Genomic DNA, 18942 nt, shown 5'->3' on the forward strand with positions numbered 1-18942 from the left:
AGTCTGTGTGCGTTTACCCCGATACCGTGAGTCTGTTTGTGTTTACCCCATACCATGAGTCTGTGTGTATCTACCCCCATACCATGAGTCTGTGTGTGTTTACCCCCAAACCATTAGTCTGTGTGTGTTTACCCCCAAACCATGAGTCTGTGTGTATTTACCCCATACCATGAGTCTGTGTGTGTTTACCCCCCAAACCATTAGTCTGTATGTGTTTACCCCAAACCATGAGTCTGTGTGTATTTACCCCCAAACTGTGAGTCTGTGTGTATTTACCCCCATACCATGAGTCTGTGTGTTTAACCCCCAAACTGTGAGTCTGTGTGTATTTACCCCCCAAACTGTGAGTCTATGTGTGTTTACCCCCCAAACTGTGAGTCTGTGTGTTTACCCCCCACTTCCTACACTGAGAACATGCTTATTGAATCCTCCTCTAAGCTAAAGTCAAATAAATAAGTAAGATATATTTTAGTGCAAAAATGCTCTTGAATCACATACAAACACGCACAGAAACAAAACTCAGAACAGCAGGAAATGCTGAAATATTGGCTATGGGCACTGCCTCCTATCACAAATCAATATGGCAATGAGAAGAGAGGAAGAGAGGGAGTGGAAGTCTAAATCAGCACCTTAGGAGAATATATATATATAAATAAATGAATGCATGAATAAATTTTAGACTGTGTTAGAGGTAAGCTGCCTGGAAAGTTTTCTGCATGCATGCACATGCAATCAAAGGCATTAATACTACTTGTTGCAGTTAGATTCTAGATTAGGTTATTTTAGAGAGATATTGGCAGTGTGCTCTGTATTTGTTGTTATGATTTCAGCCCAGCCCACTAGTTTTGCCACACCCAGACCTACATCACCTTCTCCTGAGTACTAATGTGTGACACCTATTTATCTCCATCTGTTCCCTTTTAAAGACTCCTGTTCTCCCAGACCTCTTAGCGAAGCACTGCCATACTAGTATGCATACCAAGCGTTCTCTTCTCCTGCTGATTTTTCTGGCTGCCGACCTCTGTTTCCTCCCCAGGCTACGCCTCTCTCCCAGCCCTTCAGTTCACTCTGGACTCTGGACTGGTTCTGCCCCTGGATTTGACTGACTCTCTACATCGTGATCTCCTGGTTGTATCTATATTATGAACCCATTAAAGCCTTTCGCATTTGGATCCTAACCTACCTGTGTCCTGGTATTCTTGACAGTTTGTATTAAACAGAATATATTGACATTCTTTCAATAACCTTGTTCATTTTTCTTTTGTCCATTTCTCTTTTCTCTCTCACTTACATAAATGAATGGATTTAGCTAAATCTGAAAAGCTATTGCAAAAAATGTAATAAGATTGTTTAAAATAATCCTTTATTTATTGGTCTTGGTAATCCTAACCTGGAAAGAAACAACCCCCCCCCAAAAAAAACAAAAAAAAAACCCCCAAAAAAACCAGTATAAACCCACACCATAGCTCCCATGTTTACACTACAGCACACCACATCCAGAGCAGTTGCCAGATGATGTTGAGTTACTGAAGGGTAAAAGCCTTCCAGCTGATTGCCATCAGTCAGATATCCCAGTGACAAACTAGCCATGGGCGAAGTAATGCTGGATTCAGATCACATGACTGACTTTGCCAGCCCAGACTTTGCCAGCAGTAGAGAATTAACATTTGACTTTGGACTGCACATTTTAATTCTCTATGCTGACACACATACAAATACACACACACTGCTTAGTGACCATAACTCACCTGTCACATAAAAATTCATGTGTGCCTTGAATAAGCACACCCCCAAACACATGCGCAAACACATGCGCACACGCATGGACACACGCATGTACACACACACACACACACACACACACACACACACACACACACACACACACCCACACACACACCCCGAGTGTATTCAAATACAGCAACCCCACCCTCCACCTGTGGCCTCCACTTGAATGTACAGAAACTTTCAACACCACAGTATGCTGAACACACTCATATAGTATTTATACACATACAGTATGCGCACACACACACACACACACACACACACACACACACACAAACACTCCAGAGTGAGTTGCCTCTCGAACACACCCATACAGTATACATGCAGTTACAATACATATACTCACACACACATTTCTGTGATCAGTTTGTGTGTTGAATGTGAACACTGCAGAAATGACTGATGCATTGTGCTCAAGAGATCAGAACTGTGAAAAATACTTTAGACAGCTTTTGCCATTAGTTACTACCGAAGATCAACTTTGTGATATAAACTAATAGGTAATAACCTGAACAGTCTTGTGTCAAAATCTCGATAAGGTTTCCCCTTGACTAATGGTGAATGTACAGGGTAAAAGAAGCTTTTAGAGTCACGATAAGCCAGACTCCAATAACTGCCTCTCTGGAAAGCTCGACCCTGTCCTGACAGTTGTTCCCTGGTATGTGCTGGCCAGTAAGTGAACTTTGCTTATGTGCCTGGTGTCAGGAGAAAGATCTCCCCAATGCCCCAAACAAGAGTCTCATTTTACACATTATACTTAAAAAAGGCATGTGTTTTGTCTGGCCCTCTTATCTTGACATCGTAAAGCAGGTTGTGGTGAGTGAGCTCAGTCCTACAAGGTTACTAGGTAATCTATGTTACCACGTGCATGGCAAGCTAAATCCCTTTGGAGACGTGGACAATGGTTTATAGTTTATGTGCTGGCTATAGAATGGACAGATGATTATTATCAAAGGATAACTGGTGTCTGTGTGCCACAAAATGCAAAATGGTTTTATTCAAAATTAAATAAAGACAATATTGTGAATATGCTGTGAGCAGTAATTTGAGGGTCTGTGTACTCATCAGGTGAACCCTGTCTGAATAATCAGTGTTCTGGCATTTTGTCCTTGTTAACCAGCCAAAGAGTCTAACCCCGATTTAATGTTCTAATGATATAATGCTATAATGTTCTAATGATATAATGGTATAATGGTATAATGTCATAATGATATAATCTTAGAATTGTATAATGTTAGAATGGTATAATGTCATAATGATATAATCTTAGAATTGTATAATGTCATAATGATATAGTATTAGAATGGTATGTTATAATGATATAATGATATAATGTTATAATATTATAATAGTTATTTCACATGTGTAGGACACAAGTACTAGGTAAGATAGATAACTATCAAGTCATCAATTCATGCTATGGTGTTCCCCAACCTTCATGGTGTGGTGTTCCCCAACCTTCACGCTGCAGGGTTCGCCAACCTCCACACTGTGGTGTGTTTGCCAACTTCCACACTGGTGTTCCCCAACCTCCACACTGTGGTGTGTTTGCCAACTTCCACACTGGTGTTCCCCAACCTCCACACTGTGGTGTGTTTGCCAACCTCCACACTGGTGTTTGCCAACCTCCACACTGTGGTGTGTTTGCCAACCTCCACACTGGTGTTCCCCAACCTCCACACTGTGGTGTGCTCGCCAACCTCCACACTGGTGTTCCCCAACCTCCACACTGTGGTGTGCTCGCCAACCTCCACACTGGTGTTCCCCAACCTCCACACTGTGGTGTGCTCGCCAACCTCCACACTGGTGTTCCCCAACCTCCACACTGTGGTGTGCTCGCCAACCTCCACACTGGTGTTCCCCAACCTCCACACTGTGGTGTGTTTGCCAACCTCCACACTGGTGTTCCCCAACCTCCACACTGTGGTGTGCTCGCCAACCTCCACACTGTGGTGTGCTCGCCAACCTCCACTCCTCAATGTCCAAGCAGCTCCTCCTCAAAACTTATATTTGACCTGCACAGGGCGTAGTTAGCAGATGTTTATTTAATGATCAAGGATAATTTATGACGGTGTCTGATTGCAGATAACCAGGGATCGACTAACAGAACGTAGGGTCCATGGCATCTGCTAAATCCAGTAAATGGCAAAAGGGGACCAACCGACGCTCCGAAACCAAAACTGAAAAGCACACCACATCAAGTGTGAAACATGGTGGTACAGTTGCAGGTCTGTTAGAGACTGATTTACGCTAAACCATGACATGAAGCAGAAGGCAGTAGCAGGATTAAAGAAGAACAGGAGCATCTCTACTCAGATCCATCCAAATGCCTGAATACCACAATGGACTGCACTGAGATCAGTGGACCCAAGCACAACTGCCTAAGATAGTGTGGCATAGTAGGCCAAAGTCAGTGATTGAGCATGCCTTTCTTACTGAAGTCCAGACCAGTGGAAAACAAGCAGGAACTGAATGTAGCTTTATTGAACGTATGGTGGAGCATCATTAAGGATTAGGGTTAGGGATTATCCTAACCCTTAGGGATTATAACCAGTGCGAGTGCAAAGGACCTACATCCTTAATGTAACAGGGGGTACTGAACACTGGGTAGTGGGTATAAAGAGGGCTGTCTGTGGTTGGTGCATGGTTCCCAATGCCCTAAAATGAGAGCAAAGCCCTTAGTAACTGCGCTGGAGTGCAAAGACAAAACAAAAAAGCTTGTGTCAATATCCAAATATAAGCAAAAGCCATGATCTTGTATCATGAGTTCATTAATCCATGTTCTGATTACTAAAACTGTCACACTACAAATTCTTATAGGCTATAGTTGTGTTGGTACTTTTTTAAACAAAGATGCTGTAGAATCAGTGAAATTGATACAACTCAGGGTTAAAAGTGAGTGAAATCTATGAAGCTAGTTTAACAAGAAGCAGAACGTGGCATAAAACATAAAGGTATAAGAGATATATCAGATTGTGAATATTTAGCAGATTGTTTGATATTGGCACTGTAAGAATTTATTTAAAACCTACTAAACATTTAAAGTTTTAAATTCTTTATGAACAGTTTTAAACAGTGAATTTAGGGGAGTATAGCACAAGCACATGCAGGTCCTTGTATTAAGAATGAAAGAAGGAATTTGCCAAACCCATACCGGAAAAAAAGAGGGCAAACAACAGGACAAGCAGCAGCCTTGATGGTGCAAGATAAGGGACTAATACAGCCAGATGTTGATGTGCAGGTCTGTGGTTGAGTCCCCATTTGGTTGCAGACACTCAGCTAGCCCCTAGGATTAGACACTCCTCTAGCCCCTAGGATTAGACACTCCTCTAGCCCCTAGGATTAGACAGTCCTCTAGCCCCTAGGATTAGACACTCCGCAAGCCCCTAGGATTAGACACTCCGCTAGCCCCTAGGATTAGGCACTCCTCTAGCCCCTAGGATTAGACACTCCTCTAGCCCCTAGGATTAGACACTCCGCTAGCCCCTAGAATTAGACACTCCGCTAGCCCATAGGATTAGACACTCCTCTAGCCCCTAGGATTAGACACTCCGCTAGCCCCTAGGATTAGACACTCCGCTAGCCCCTAGGATTAGACACTCCGCTAGCCCCTAGGATTAGACACTGCATTAGCTCCTAGGATTAGACACTCCACTAGCCCCTAGGATTAGACACTGCATTAGCTCCTAGGATTAGACACTCTGCTAGCCCCTAGGATTAGACATTTTGATAGCCCCTAGGATTAGACACTCCACTATCCCCTAGGATTTCAGTTCATGCATTCCTGTGGAAACATCTCCATATTCAAGGCTGTTTGGAAGTTGAAGTATGTGAAGAAGGACCTGAGGATTCCAGGTTCCTTATTTGGAAGGTTAGGGGAGACATCTAGGACCCAGTTCTGATCTCAGACTGATTTCCTCCCATACTCGGATGGCAGCCATAACTGCAATATCATTCCCACACTGCAGGGAAAAAAACTGATAAATGTATTCAATACATTTACTATATGAGAAAGAAGTAGGAGGAAATAATTGTTGGTCTAATCGACCAGACAGATGATGAGTGCTGTATGCAGTGCAAAGCACAGGAAGCAGCGACCATGTGGGCACAGATCTGATAAAGAGAGAATAGGAGGCAAAGCCCACGTGCACAGTCACTGTGCACATTTGCTGATGTTCATGTCTTTATACACTGAGAGTGCACACATGATTCCTGAAAGCAAAATGAAAAGTCTGGTAATTTGACCACATGTACTGCAGACTGGGATGGCCCTTTTTGCCACCTTTACCACTCTGAAATAAAACAGATCTTAAGAGGAGATGCTTTCTGAAGGGTGTTTGGGCATATTTAAAATTCCCACTGTTCAGAATCAAAATTTGCATTGATTTGCCCTTTATTGCAATGTGCCATTAAAAAGATATCCACTAAAACCCCAAATGATTCAGGCCAGCAAAGTGAACGAGGAGGGTTTGGTGCCATAAACTGTAAACAAACCTACAGGTGAGTCAGCAAAAGTGTGGTGGAGTACAGACCAACCTTGGGTCCTTCCAGGTGCCCGCGATCACCTCAGGCTGTTGTGGGTTGAGCCCTGTAATGTGTTGAGTTGCAGACTACAAGCCTGGACACCAGATGTTGATTCCAACTCTCTGAAATCATTGCATAGAATTAGGCCTTGGAGAGTCCACATCACCACACACACAGGAACGCATCATAAGGTAGGTTACAGTGCCAGCTGTACCAGATCCTACAAACACATGAATGAAAAAAAAAAAAAAACGCTCTCCAGGGTTTGCTTTTTTCCCTTTGAGATATCTGGTCTAACTGCATATGTAATGGTTATACAGCCTCTTATTGTTTTACAGTAATAAAACCAGCTGTGTGTCTATGTGTGTAAAGCCCTATGGGTGTATATTTCACTCTGCTCTGGTGACTTCCAGCTTACTACAAAGCTTTCTGCTCCAAGGATCACTTCCCACATAATTGAATAATCTTCATTTTCCTGAACAACTTGTACCCTTTTGTTGATTTAGCATAACCGTATGTCTCCCTCCCTCTCTCCCAGTGGAACAGTCCGAGGTGATGATATACCCCTCCCTCTCTCCCAGTGGAACAGGCTAAGGCACCCCTCTGACCTATATTACACTACTACCACACTAGGGACAAGTGTCAAGTTGTCACACATCACACAAGACTTTGCCATCTGGCATTTTAATAAACCAGTGCACATTCCCGAAGCTCATGTGAGAGTCTCCAGGCAAAACTATAAAGCCATATGCTCCTTGAACATCAATCAAATTTGACAACCTTTGATTCTTTCTGTGAACACTGCTGCATTATATCACAGGCAAAAGTGAAGGGCCACCAGGTAATGGATAGCATTTAACTTTGTGTCTGTGAGGCAAATATCACAATAATTTGGAACTGTAATAACCATCATAATGGATAGAAAGCCTGTTATATCAGAATATTGCATACTTATTACTTTCAACCTGTATGTAAGCTCTTAAGAACGGCATTTTTCAGCAGAGACTGGAAATTGCGATGTATGATATGAAATGTAAGAGAAAGAAATAAAGGGGAAAATCAGTTAAATGACTTTTAAAAGGTGCAAAATGCATGTTTGTTGTGTGTGTGTGTGTGTGTGTTTACACTGTTCCAGCAGCCATTAATCAGCGACAAGCACATGCATGCGTACCCACTTGCTTATAAGTAAATTACTCTTAATAAATGCCTGAATAAACCTGTGCAGTCTCCTACACACACACACACACACACACACACATTACATTCATGATCTTATATATAATGGCTATATATATATATATATATATATATATATATATGAGCAAGATGAGGGTGACAACTAATGTAGCAGTCATAGCACCAGGTGTGCCAGTGAGACCGAAATGTAGATGTGTGTGTAAAGGGGGGGTCAGCAGGGCCTACAATGTTTTGCTCACTGTACACCTGCCAAAACAATAACAGAAAATTCCAAAATATAGAACAAGGTGGCACCATAAGAGATTTGCCTCCCTACCCCATAACAGTATCTTCAAAAGTCACTTGTAACAGACGACACTAAGACACCATTCTAGTGAAAATATGTCTTCCCTTATGTGAACGATGCGGTTCTGAATGAAGTCACTGTAATTGGACTGGGCAGCAGACCCAGTTCGCAAAGGAAAAGGAAAGCATATAATGCCTCTTACATACAACTTAAATGCACTCACAGAAAGGTAATGTGAGGGTGTTATGAGAAAAAGTGAGAGAGAGGAATAAACCAATAAAAGAGAGGGTGAGTAGTGTCTTCCTCCTGCCTCTCTTCTGGATACCACACAGCTGTAAGCAATAATCTCTGGACTATATAACCCTGGGAGATGCCTGCAGGTGCTGGAGGGCTCTTAGGGGCTCGGGCTGGGATTAACACCAGCCATCTATGTGACATGACCCCTGTTCATTCAGACCTGAACAAAAAGCACAACAAAGTAAAATCCACTATTTGGAATTCAAGAATGTGGTTTTCTTTACTTTTTTTGTGAGGTTTTGAGAAATGTAGGCTCAAAATATCACAAAATTTGAACCTCAACATGATAATAACGATCCTGTGGCATCGCTCTATGAGAATACGAGAACATGTAGATTACACGTCACTACATTTGTTATAACATTTAGGTTCTTGTTTCCCATTTTCCTGTAAGAACAGCCATCTCCACTGGTCCCCGTAAAGCCCTTTCAAAACCTTGCTTAATAAGACAAACAAAACGTCCCTGGAGTGTACAGGCTCTGCACACTAATTTATATTTGGAGGGTATGGAGGAAATGTGTGCAAACACAATGACCCTTCTCCACATCGGCTCCTGCATGCAAGGGGTCACTCACTGAGAAGCATGACATCAGTGAAGCCTCCCCCAGAGGGTGCAAGAAAGGAAAGCGATATTTTTGACCCTGAATAAGATGTAGTCCTACATGATGTCATTTCCAAGTAGACCACAAATACACTCCATCCTGTGCATGATTTACCAGGAACACTTCAAGATTTCATAGCCTTTTAAAATTATAACAAAAAATTCAATAAGCAAGCAAAGCGAGAAAAAAGAATTAATATTATTTAAAATGTTTAAAGACTGGAAATCACAGCCACATTAGAAAACTGTTGTCTCCCCTGTGGGGGACTGTGGTTCAAACCCCCTCTGGGTAAATGCTCTGTGCTACACCAATAAGAGTCCTCAGGCAAGAGTCCTACACTCACCTATCTCTGTAACATGACTGAAACTATAAGGTGCTCTGTAGGGCATTATTTATGTTTTTTAACAAATTCTAGCACTTATTATTTATAGCACTTATCATTGCTTAAGATAGACCTTATGTATTTTGCACTTCTAGGTATCAGCATTCATCCCTGTACTCTACAGTATTCTAGTTCATTGGTATGTTTAATTGTAACCTACTATACTGTGCTTGGATATATTCTATGAGTAAATTACAAAGCACTTTTGTAAATGCCGTTATGACAGGAAAGCTATGAAAATTTAATTTTTTAGTTCAAACACAGATGTCATAGTACAGAGATGCATAATCACAGATGTCAGATGTCATAACACCTGACATAGTTATGCGGTTTAATTTCAGTGTGCTGATATTCATTACTTTGAACAAAAATCTCTTCATTAAAATTCAAAGTAACAGCTAGGCATTGAAATGTGTTGTAGATTTTTGTTATTGAGGATTTAACCAAACATGAAAATATCCTAAATGTTTATTCATCAAAATCATCAATGTCTCCTCCCAAGGGAATTAAAATTGTGGGTGACAACATTCTGGGGAATCACAAAACCCCAGACATAAAAATGAAATGGGCAGAGGATGAGGAAATGCTGACCCTGCCAGATGTGCCTCCATGCCTTTATTTGAACATCAGGTGTGTGGAAACACATTATCTGTGTGTTTCTGCTTGTGTGTTTGTGGGATTTTGTGTTAGCTAACACAGAGCAGCTTGGATAAGTCTAAAAACCTGTGGATGGCAGTCAGGGATGAGGTAGGACTCAAGGTTTAACCTGTCCATTGTCTGGTACTGCCACTGTTAGACTTGACTGAGAATTGTTTGGTATTCCCGCTGTTAGACTCAACTGAGTGTTGTTTGGTATTCCTGCTGTTAGACTCGACTGAGTATTGTTTGGTATTCCTGCTGTTAGACTCGAATGAGCATCCAGTAATTAATTGGTGTACCAACATGCAGATACATTTCACATGTTTCAATATTGCAATGTCCACATATTCTCATATGAATCCTTTCCATAATTTGGGGGATACACTGTTTTCAATTCAACTGCATATTTGGCAGATTCAGATAAAGACACAATTCAGAGATCTTAAAAACCCAAATTAGAAGAGCTCTATAATGCTCTAATACAAGCTAGACTGGAATTAAACAATCAAAACAGTTTAATTCTATGGCCAAAGCAAATTAAACTAAATAGGCTCCAACTGAATTAAAAATCAAACCAAGTTAAATATAAAGACAGTAATAGCAACAGAGGAACTAGGAAGGTACTAAACATGTGACAACAGCATATAGGCTAAATACACAATGAATTATGCGAGAACAGACCCTCAACAAACTGTGGCAGCCTGCAAAAAAAAAGATTAGCCTGATTTGAAATCACAAAGCCAGACAATCATAAGGGTGCTGAGGAATGTTAAGGTTCACACATCTCTCAGTCAAAACACTGATTTCACAGGCATTCAGATATCTGTTTTTTCATCTTTTACTCCCTTTTTGTAGTTCATACAATCCCGATCTCAGGCCTAAGAAGGACAGATCTCTTTTATAATGGGCAAATGAACAATAAAGGAGCGTTTAGACTGAACAAGCACTGATAGCACTGTGTGTAAAAGCATGAAAACATAGAGGTGTCTTCCCTGAGTTTGATGATTAGAAAGTAGGAGACATTCTATCACACTTTGAAACACTTCTACACATTTTTTTAATGTTAAAAAAGACACTAATGCTGTCATGTTCAGCAGTGTGGCCTTCCTGTGCCTTGAAGGACTCAAGGTTTACTGAACATCTCTATAAACAGCTCCTTTCATCTCTGCCCCCAGTACAATTCTCACAGTCTTACATAATGACACGTTTGGAAAAATAAAGATGGGAAGGTGAAGAAAAAAGGGGGGAAAGGTGCTGAAAAGGTAGCAGTTCGTTGCGGTTGGATATTTATCCTAAGAGATTGTGGAGAAAGTAATCTTATCATCTGGAAAAACATTGACATCTGTTTTCATATTTAAATATTTTTGCTTCTGTATGTCCTCTGATATTAGCAGTGGACTCTCACAAGGCTCGCCACAGGACATCACTTACGTCCAGGGCAAGTTCTGTTTCTATGAGGCATCCAACTTCTGGTATGAATATCTCAAGAAAATCAGTTCAAGGTGGTAAATGCATCCCTGAGTGGAAGAAATCATGAATCTGTCCATTTTGGGGTCTGATTTCTCTGCTGTACTCAGGGTACTGGTGCCCGGTGAGGACGTTAATCTAATAGAATTGCACTGCTGCACACTGGGTTGGGCCTTGCATAAGTTATTTAAACATGATCACTGAAAATACAGTGAATGATTGAAAGGACAAGCAAAGAATAGCAGGAACTTTCCCAAAGCTCTCAGCAAATCCATTCACATTTAAGCAGAGAAATGAATCTTACTGTGTTACTGATTTCTAACTTAAATATAGTGGATTTCTAACTAAAATATATGGAAACACCCATTTTTAGACAGCTTCACTATCAGTAGCATATTCAGTGTCAGAATATTATCTACCATATTTTCATGAAGAAATGTCAATATAATGTACAACAATTGAGGTTCTGGGAGAAACATCAAATTAAAAATAAAATATTAAATAGCAAAGTTAACATGGCATGGTAGCATGGTAGTGTGGAAACAGAAATTACAGAAAGATTAAACTAGATCGTCTGATTTCCTTTTCTATCTGTGGTGTAGTTCATGTGATTTTAACCTAAAAGAGCTTGCATTAATTTGCAGAAACTTTAGTAAGACGTGTTCGCCTGCCTAAATGTCAGACCTAACTTTTCTAATAACTAAAATAACTATGGCTTGTATGTGTCTGAATAAAGTGTCCTCTTCTCTGTGCACTAAAAATTAATCACTGTATATATTCATCACTTTTCTATTTTATTTTGTTTATTTGTTCTGGACTAAACAACATTACCACCAGGAATGTGCACTACTTATAAGTGGTTGTCAAGGCCAAGGCTGGGGAAATAATGGGGACGTGTGGAACATCATGAAGACATCATGGGGACATCATGCACTGCCCTTGTGTCGCTTTCCTCTGGTTCCAGGCTATGATAATTATCACGCCCTCATGATTCAGAAAACTCTAAATTGCACTGCATACGTTCCACACTGGGAACCATTTGGAAATTCTTTATTCTTTATATGACTCTTAAAAATAAACCTCTGAATAAACTGAAGTGTTTTGGAGTGTATTACAAGTGTCCCATCCAGCAGACTGATGGCGCTTATTACCACGAAGCTTTGGGTTAGGCATGTAAGCATGAACCAACATTCTTACTTCCCCCGGCTAGTCTTTTACCTTTGGCAGAGGATGGTGACGCTCCACTGACCGCTCATCATAGATCATGGTGATAATAGCCACACTAGTTTTATAACTCTAGTTACCAGGCTCCTTTTTTCAAAGGACGCAAAAGCTTCCCTCGCATAACTTGTCTCTAAATTGTTCCAATAACGACAGGATTACGTGGTCATTTTCGACTATAGCCAATCCGTTGATACACAAATCAACGATCGCCGACACCACCTGAGATTTCTGGGGAGCATATCCAGGAGCCTCATCCAACGCTTTCAGAAAACGAATGAACAGTATAACAGGTGAAAGGAAACGAAACCTTCACGCAGCGTGTCCAGAACAGACGCGTAAATCTGCCATTATAGGGTCCGGCCGAGCTCCGGCCGCGTCACGTTGGCGAGGATATCGTGCCTCAGCATCTGTCCATCACAGATGTTAATCTACCTCACATAAAGGTAACCGCGACCAGCCCTAACGACTCTCCCAATTAACACTAAGATTTGTTTTCCCCCAGTAATAACAGCTGAAAATAGGCTTTGGCTTTTCGACATAAGAGATTTATGGACGCTTTACCTTATTGCACAAAATAACGATGCTGGTTTATTATAGCGACCACAGTTAGGTGTGTTCGTATATTTTGAATAATGATTCAGAAAATGCTAACCGAGGGCATAGAAAGAGATGAAATCACAGCGAGAGATGAGGAGCGCCGTGTTTGTTCGCTTGGCTCTGATAGGATACTGTAGAGTACGGGCTTCCATAGCGAAACGCCCAGTGCTACAGCTATAGAGGCTATTTGCTCTAATCCCAGGCCTAAAGTCACAGTGCTGTCAAAGGACGAATCTACACGGCATGTTGGTGAAAAGCCAGGCTACGCCAAGCGTCGTTAATCCGGCAACGGCAAGACTGGTCTCTGTGTGGTTCCCTCAGCTAAAACAGCCACTTACCTGCTGCAGCGGGCTGATCGGTGCGGCGTCCCAGGCTACAGCAAGCGCGTAAATACGCAGATGTTCACAGCTCTGCCTAACAAAGCCGTTTTCTTATAATGCCGTATCATGCTCATCGTACGGGTGGAATATCCCTGCGGTCTTCGGTAGGATAGAATAGGAAATGGGACGTCACTATCTGAATAAACTCTTCTCCCACTACTGACATAAAACAACGGCTGATAAGTACAGAGTTTCACATTAGCTTCCATAAAGACGATACACTCACATCAGACATCAACTATCACTGATTATTAATGGAATAATATCTTTTTAAAAATGGTTACTTGTAAAATAAGTTCAAAATAGTCTACTGCTGGATACCTATCTACAACATAAATCTTCATGACTGGCCTTAAATGGAAATATATACCATTTATACCTTAATGAAAACGTGCTGGCTAATATGGTGACACTACATAAATGAGGTCACGATGCGTTGTTTCCATATATTTAGAAGAAACGATATTTTTCTTGATTTATTTTCCATTATTTGCTTATGTACAACTACAGAAATTTAAAGAAAAAAAATTTGACAAGAAGACATGCATATTGGGCTAAAGTTAACCCTAGTGGCTCCAATGAGACGTCACCATTACCCAGACTCATCACTATTACCAAGACTCACCGCTATCACAAAGACTCTGAATCGGTTTTGTGCTTAAATGTCAGTAGGTCAGTTCAGGTCTTTGGGAAACATCCTTGTATTTAAATTCTTTGTTTCTCTTTTCACTCATCCAACGTGTTTTCAGTGAACATATTTAAATCCTTCATGTATGGAAGTAAATGTTTTTTTTAAATTGGATTCAAAGCCTCAGTGAGTACAGCAGAGAACTGAGATGCCATCTGAATCCCAGGTGGACATACTCTCGTCTTCCTGAACTGACATGCATCCATCAGTCAGTGGCAGCAGTGCCTGTACCAGTCATGCATTTAGCCATCAAAAAGTTAGAACCCTGAATTAGCCTTTTAGTTTCCATGCTTATTATAGGCTACAGTAATATTTGTTTTGAGGAGGTGCAATATAATATTATATGTTTATATGTTATAACAAACATATAAGATGTTTAAAAAGTTTAGCTGAGTTTTGTTCACAAGCATATTAGCTCCTTTGGCAACTTAAGGAAACCACAATTATTGATGCTTTTAAAAAAATACTTGCAAGTTACTTTTTTTAATCAAATCTATAGTCGGACAGCACACATTTATAAACAGACAAGCAAAATAGTTTGACCTCTCCATTACAAACATATATGTATTATAAAGTGTGTGATTGAACTCAGATAAAGTCTATTTGGTGTGTCTGAGGAATCAGGATAGATGGGCTGTTAGTTAACTACCGTTTTTCCTCATTTCCTCAGCTAATGTTGCTCAACTACTACTAATCACACGTGACATAGATTAAATGTAAATGTATATATTATTATATTAAAAGGGAATTTCTGTTTTATTGTGAGTCCTGGAGGTTTGGTGGTTTAAGAACAGGAGAAGAAAGGACCGCTTTCCTTATATCTTAAAACCCTTTTGGCACGCTGGTGTTGAGTTCCAGCTCATGTCTTTCCGGCTCAGGACAGGTACTGGTGCTGCTGTTCTAGAGACATTAGGGATAGAATGGTGGTACTGGCTTGCTATGCCGAGCAATCTCTGCACTTGTTTCACATTCTTTGGCATCGAGAACTCACCAATAGCTCACACCCTTCCAGGATCAGTCCTTATTCCAGAATCTGAGATAACATGGCCAAAAAAACTTTGTTTGTTGCATGGGATTGTATTTAAGCCTTTAATGTTGGACCTGCTCATTCAAGACACTGGAACAGTTCCTCAAGATTCATTGTCTGCTGCTCCTGAATGTGGAAGTACTCTACAACATCACATATGTAGACAAAACAAAGTTTTCCTTTTATGTCTCTTAACACGTTTTGCATCAGTTGCTGAAATGTGGCTGCAGAGTTTTTGAGTCCAAAAGGGAGACACAGAAATGCAAAGGTCACAACCATTGATGACCATGGAGAGGTCAACATTTTATCGATGGTTTGTCTCGTTACATTCTGTCACAGGAATAATGTAGGCCTTCTTACCGATAGGTATATCATCAGTAGTGATCTGCTGGATAATATCAGAGTTCCATCTCACTTATGCACACAATCTGCTCCTCTGTTTCCTCTGACACTGAAGGAATGGGTTAGGCAATACACATTGTGAAAGGACAGTCAACTGTATCAGGAATTCTTGACTCGCCCAGTGTGAATCAGTTGTGTCAATTTGCAAAAATTGTCAATCACTTAATTCTCTGAAGTCCAAACCTACAATCCAGGGAAAAGCCAGGTCAGAGTCAGATATTTGTTTTCCATGGAGGGTGCAATGCCATTCTGCTCTTCCAGAAACTCATTGCAATTTGACCATTGGTCAGCATGCACATACAACCCCTGCGTAGTTTCTAGGAGATTTCTCGATCCACCACCAAGACTCTGTAATGAGTGAGTGTGTAGGATGTATCAGTCATGACATGGTAGTGTCATGACCGAACCAAGAAGGGCACAGATATGGGCACGAGTTGCCCGGTTGTCACAGAGGCATACTGGCCTTGAAGTTTACTTGAAGGCAGCTTTCTCTTTCCTCCATCACTGTTAGCCCTGTGCCCAGCAGGATTGCGCTTAAGAGAAATCTTTGTTCTCTGAGTACTGAAACTCTGCACAGCTCTTCCACAGCCTTTACAGTTCTGTGCAGTAGGCTAGACAGACATGGATTGTGCAGTTTCTGTCATGGGATGTTCTCCCCCCGACAAGTCACGTAGTATGGCCTTCCGCGTGCAGGGGGTTTCACCCCATGTGTAACCATGCCCTTCATAATTGCACGCACATGCACAGGGTTTAACGTCTTGTGTTTCTTTGTCTATTTAAACCTCTGTTAGTGTGTGTATTGTGTTGGATATTGTTAGTTTGCTGCTGTATGTCAACACACGTATGTCGTCATTGTTAAACGTTATCGTAGTCTGTGTTTAGTTAAATGTGTGCATTATGTCTGTCGTTAATGTCGTGTGTGAGTGCCACCATTATTCGTATGTTATGTTAGTAAATGTATCACTTTATCGAGGGCGTCTGTGAGTCCTGCTCCACGCCCTTTGGCACTCGGGCCAGCAGAATCGTTACATTTTCTCTCGGAGTATCCCTCTGGCTTCCTCTTCCTCCAGACTCTGTACTGATGCACAAGGTCTCTGATGTTTCTTTCACACCTTGTTTCTGTTCATGTTTCCTTCTCCCAGCCTCAGCTTCATAATGTTCTCACTAAAAAACAAGAACGTTGATTTATACTGTGTTGACTTAAACTGTGTTGATTTAAACTGTGTTGATTTAAACTGTGTTGACTTAAACTGTTGATTTAAACTGTGTTGACTTAAACTGTGTTGATTTATACTGTGTTGACTTAAACTGTGTTGATGTAAACTGTGTTGAGTTATACTGTGTTGATTTAAACTGTGTTGATTTAAACTGTGTTGACTTAAACTGTTGATTTAAACTGTGTTGACTTAAACTGTGTTGATTTATACTGTGTTGACTTAAACTGTGTTGATGTAAACTGTGTTGAGTTATACTGTGTTGATTTAAACTGTGTTGAGTTATACTGTGATCATTTAAACTGTTAACAGCTACTCTCTCAGCCAGCTGCCAATGCTTTGCTGTTCCTGCTAATACTGATGTCAAAGTTGCCAGTATTTCCGATTTGGGAAGCTGTTGGACAGGTAAAAACTCTACAACCTTTCTACATGTGTGATGGGATCTCCTTTATCTCTCACCCTCAAAACATGGGATTTAATCTTCATGGGTGGTTTCAGGTGTGTGAAAGAGGTGCTTAGATGGGAATTTAATCTTTATAGGTGATTGTGTGTTTGTGGAAGAAGCACAAGGCTGCCCAGGAGTGTGAGGGTTAGCAACTTTATCAGGAGTGTGAGGGTTAGTAATGTTATCAGTTGTTCTAGCAGTTTTGACGCTCACTCACGTCTCCTCTTGATCAGTCTTTTTACTGGCATGATTTTGATGTTTGATCCTGTCTTCACACTTCTCCACATTGTACATCTCTTCTAGTGATGTTATTTGCTTTTCCACTGCCCGCATTCTTACCCGGAAATCATCTGCGTGCGGAGACGGTGGCAGAGGCTTCCACAGCTGCATTATCTTAATTTTCTCTTTTAGGATGAATGTTTTCATCCAAGATGTCACAGATTTAAACAACAGAAGAAAAGATAAGACCAAAAGTTAAGACCCTGTTCGGGCACCAGTATGGAATGGTGCTGGAATTTTGCCCACACTATCACATGCTAAATATATATACAAATACTGGCACTTAGCTATCCTATTACACCCCAAACAGATGTAACAACTTTCAGCCAATGAAAGTTTCAGACCCTTGTATACAAGTATATATTCTCAGGATGCAACAAAAACAAACATAATAAATAACTCTCAGGACTCTCTCTAACATAATAAAATAACTCTCTATCAAGAGTGCATGAACACTCTGTTCAGAAATAAGTTCACAGTCTTTGCACATCCAAACAGATCCAAGGATGGTTCCAACAGGATCAGCATCCCTGGTTTATTCTTTCAAAGTTAGATCAGTCCACATGATAATGGTTGGAGGGACGATGGCAGGAATTAATCTGTAATGATGTGATGGATGATATAAAAGATGAATTGTTTCCCCGTGTGTAATCCCTCAGGTTGACGCTCAAACACACTTCCATAAAATGAAAAGTACTGATTTACACACACCAATAACTAAACTTAGAATAATGAGCCTATATCAATACTGGCCTTCGAGTTATCAGTGTACCCTATGTACAAATCGGTATTTCTGGTAAACAACACAGGGTGCATATTTACAACCACAGCATCAGGAGAAAATGGGAAACTACTGACACTGCATACAAAATCAAAGTTAGCAGCTCTAGGCTTGGGTACGAGCAGAATACAGCACACATGTCTAGCTCTAGACACACATTCTTTTCCTATTTCAATATAGTACATTTTAGCTCACTACTATCCCCTAGTGGCTGAGACTGGGATAACACTAGCGTGCCTTTAACAGGGAGGATAACTGTTAGTTACGTGTTAGTATGGCACGGAGGTTTTCATTCTTTCTTTTCGATATTGAAACTGGTACTGTAGAAGCAGTAAGATGCTTTAACTTTGCAATAGCCCTCACCAGCCAGCCAAAACACACGCTTTACATACGCTTATGTTCACACATGACTTTCTTATTCATAATGTGTCTCAATTATGGTAGACAAGGAGTACTTCCACTGATCTTTCAAATATGATATATTATTTATAATTATAACTTTTTTATTACTATATATATATATATATATATATATATATATATATATATATATATATATATATATAATTTATTTTATTTTTTTAAATATATATGTAACCATTTATAAAAGCATGAAAGTAATTCCATTCAAGTATATGAAAATATGTTTATAACCAAATATGCACATTGCATAGTAATGTTGTTTGAGAAAATGGTAAAAATATTAATATCACATTTCCATTT

The 18942-nt window shown here is 40.4% G+C and overlaps 1 protein-coding gene across 3 annotated transcripts in view; it reads right to left on the minus strand.

Annotated features, from left to right (window-relative positions):
- Positions 1 to 13474, minus strand: part of LOC113582019 (nck-associated protein 5-like) — a 69106-nt gene extending 55632 nt beyond the window's left edge. For 2 of the 3 annotated variants that reach the window (XM_035520657.1, XM_035520655.1), the window contains exon 1: positions 13342 to 13474. The gene's annotated coding sequence lies outside the window, so the exon portion shown is untranslated. Of the gene's footprint in view, positions 1 to 6324; positions 6390 to 13341 lie in introns of those variants that run through there. The other variant, XM_035520656.1, reaches the window with a different exon arrangement.
- Between the last annotated feature and the right edge of the window lie 5468 nt (positions 13475 to 18942).

Source organism: Electrophorus electricus, chromosome 20 (genome assembly GCF_013358815.1).
Source record: "Electrophorus electricus isolate fEleEle1 chromosome 20, fEleEle1.pri, whole genome shotgun sequence".
In the NCBI taxonomy this organism is placed as follows: Eukaryota; Metazoa; Chordata; class Actinopteri; order Gymnotiformes; family Gymnotidae; genus Electrophorus; species Electrophorus electricus.